Source organism: Theropithecus gelada, chromosome 11 (assembly GCF_003255815.1).
Source record: "Theropithecus gelada isolate Dixy chromosome 11, Tgel_1.0, whole genome shotgun sequence".
In the NCBI taxonomy this organism is placed as follows: Eukaryota; Metazoa; Chordata; class Mammalia; order Primates; family Cercopithecidae; genus Theropithecus; species Theropithecus gelada.
This window is the reverse complement of record NC_037679.1, coordinates 127,233,854-127,237,487: the sequence shown is the minus strand read 5'-3', so window position 1 is coordinate 127,237,487 and position 3,634 is coordinate 127,233,854.

The following is a 3,634-nucleotide window of genomic DNA, read 5'->3' as shown; positions in this document are numbered from 1 at the left end:
ACCACCATACTGTTTTCCATAATAGCTATACCAGTTTATATTCTCATCAACCGTGTATGGGAGTTCCCTTTTCTCCACATCCTCCTCAGCATTTGTTATTGCCTCTGTTTTTATAAAAGTCAATGTAACTGGGGTGAGATAATATCTCATTACAGTTTTGATTTGCATTTCTCAGTGCAGAAACATTTCAGTGATCTCAACATACATATTTCCCTCACCCTCCGACCCCACCTTTTTTAACTATCTTCCTTAAGTTCCCATGGAAATAATCCATTTTGTCTATTGCTATACCTTAGATATTCATATTTGGGCTAATTTTTCTTACCTCTGTAAAGCATTTTTTAATAAAATCTTGTAATCATATGAATTTTTCAATATTCTCTTGAAGGGGATCAGAAAAATCCATCCCAAAATACGCTTCTTTGCCATAAGGATTATTTCGAGCTGATTATTTTGAGAAACTGGAGACACAGGAGATATTTTGAAAACAGAGTAGGAGTTACCCTTTTGTAAAGAAAATTTACATCTATAGAGGAAGTCTCCATTTGTGTGTGTCTCTGTACCAGAAATAAAAGATGACTCTAAATCACTACAGACCTCTTAACAATGAAGAAGGTATCAACTTAAATCTGCATAACAAACCTTACCTTGTTACTATGCTTTTTCTCGTGACCTCTTCATTACTGGGCTTCCACATACCCTTTTATCAGTGGAATGATATTTAAGTCTGAATTCAAATCTTTGAGATTTACTCATTTCTCTGGGTAGCTACATGTGTACATGAGGTATACATGTTATTACACTTCTGTTTGTTTTTCTCTTATTAATCTTTGTTTTTTGCAGTTGTTGCCCCAAATAACAACTATTTAGAGAGGGAAAATCATTTTTCCTTCTGACAAAGGATTTTTCCAGTTGTTTTTGATTTTTATTTTTATTTTTTTATTTTTTTATTTTTTTTATTTTTTATTATTATTATACTTTAAGTTCTGGGGTACATGTGCATAATGTGCAGGTTTGTTACATATGTATACTTGTGCCATGTTGCTGTGCTGCACCCATCAACTCGTCAGCACCCAGCAACTCGTCATTTACATCAGGTATAACTCCCAATGCCATCCCTCCCCACTGCCCTCTCCCCAAAATAGGCCCCAGTGTGTGATGTTCCCCTTCCTGCATCCAAGTGATCTCATTGTTCAATTCCCACCTATGAGTGACAACATGTGGTGTTTGGTTTTCTGTTCTTGCAATAGTTTGCTGAGAATGATGGTTTTGGGCTGCATCCTTGTCCCTACAAAGGATATGAACTCATCCTTTTTTATGGCTGCATAGTATTCCATGGTGTATATGTGCCACATTTTCTTAATCCAGTCTGTCACTGATGGACATTTGGGTTGATTCCAAGTTTTTGCTATTGTGAATAGTGCTGCAATAAAAATACATGTGCACGTGTCTTTATAGCAGCGTGATTTATAATCCTTTGGGTATATACCCAGTAATGGGATGGCTGGGTCAAATGATATTTCTAGTTCTAGATCCTTGAGGAATCGCCACACTGTTTTCCACAATGGTTGAACTAGTTTACAATCCCACCAACAGTGTAAAAGTGTTCCCATTTCTCCACATCCTCTCCAGCACCTGTTGTTTCCTGACTTTTTAATGATTGCCATTCTAACTGGTGTGAGATAGTGTCTCATTGTGGTTTTGATTTGCATTTCTCTGATGGCCAGTGATGACGATCTTTTTCATGTGTCTGTTGGCTGTATGAATGTCTTCTTTTGAGAAATGTCTGTTCATATCCTTTGCCCACTTTTTGATGGGGTTTTTTGTTTTTTTCTTGTAAATTTGTTTGAGTTCTTTGTAGGTTCTGGATATTAGCCCGACAAAGGATTTTTCTCCATCACTTTGCCAGCCAGACACCTCCAGCTGGTAATTTCCTTGCCCAAGCCTTGCTCAGGCCCAAGTTCACCACAGGAGATGCCCCACGTATTTGGCCCAATGGGCTGCACCTGGCTTGCACCTTGGTACAGATCCCATAGCCATCACGACTGTGCACTCAGCCCCTGGTGGGCGGGGTGTGTGAGCAAGTGAGTGTGGGCTCCAAGTGCCGGCACAGGGGTGAGATCCATGCAAGCCTGCAGCTGGACCAGGCATGTCACAAGCAACTCCCACAGTGACTCTGGTGTCCATATGAGGCAAACACAGTGGTGCCCAAGCAGGGGTGCCTGTAACCCTGAAACCCCAATGAGGGTGTTACAGTATGCTAATTAGCTCTTTTAGTCTCACCATCCACCGCCCGACAGACAATGATGTGCTATTAGCTCTGTCAGCCCTGTTGCCCCACTCCAGCCCACAGATCTGAGACTGGCTCAGCCCCACTACTGTTTCCCATCATGTGGGATGGTTACCCTCTGCCAGTAGAAGGCAGAGAGCCACAGTGTTAGAGCCTTCTTTGTACCCACATTCGGTACCCATTCTTTGTATCCATTCTAAGACGAATGAAGTTACACTGATAATCGAAGGGTGAGGAGAGTGGAAGCGAATTTTGTGAGTGATAAAACAGCTCTCAGTGAAGACAGGACATGAGGGTGGTGCCCCACCCAAAGTTGGGTGGTCTCTCTCTCTCAATGTGGCTGAGTCCAGGGCTTTTATGGGCTCAGAATGGGGAGTGCATGCTGATTGGTTTGTGAGTATGCAAAAAAGGCTAAAACAAAGGCACCACTCAAAGGTGGGCATGACAGAATAAGAAAACAATTAGGAAAGTGTAGGTATATGTAAAATAGGTGAAGGGTGGAGAATCAATCAGAGAAAAGTGTGCCAAATGAGAAGACAGGTTCTCAGTCCAGCCTGCATTTACCTGGGACTTGTAGCTAGACTTTAAACTCTTTTTGGCTTCAACGTCGGGTTTCACCGGGGACCTGGCCCTGTCTGCCTAGGGTTTATCTACCTCCTACCACCATCACTTCCTTCTCTATACTTCCCTTCCCCTTTTAAAGATATCATCATCAATTTTTAATTTTTCTTGTTTAATTTTTATTTACATATATCAATGTTTTTACCACATTTTAATTCCTTCTGAAATTTTCCTAGGCAATTATCAAACATTGTGTCTATGTGAAAAGAATTCTGAGTTTTTCTTGGTGTGTTATTTTCATAACCTTAAACCAATGTGTAAAATTACTCTTTTGTTCTTCGCTTTTGCTATTTTTATCTCAATCTCTTCGCCCGTAGTTTTTCTGTCTATAATTTAATTGACATTGTAGTGAAGAATACCAATTTTTGTTCTTTAAACCTTATTTTACCCTTTTCCTTAAGAAATCTCTTCATTTGATATTTTTAAAGTCTCATCACTTTCTGACCTCTTCAAAAGAAATAGGACTTCCTTCTTTTAATTACATTGACCTATGTTTCATTTTTTCCTGTTTCCATGAGAATTTGCTAATCTTTCATAAACTCTGCATAATTAATAAATGCTACCATTTCCAGGACATTTAAAAATACAGAGCATATCACAGTATACAATACTATATGTATATATATATTAAAAAATATGTGCATATGTAAGGACCAAAGGAAAATGTCCTCTTTTCCCCCTGAAGTTTCACTGAAAATCAACTGACAAAAGGCAGATAAATAG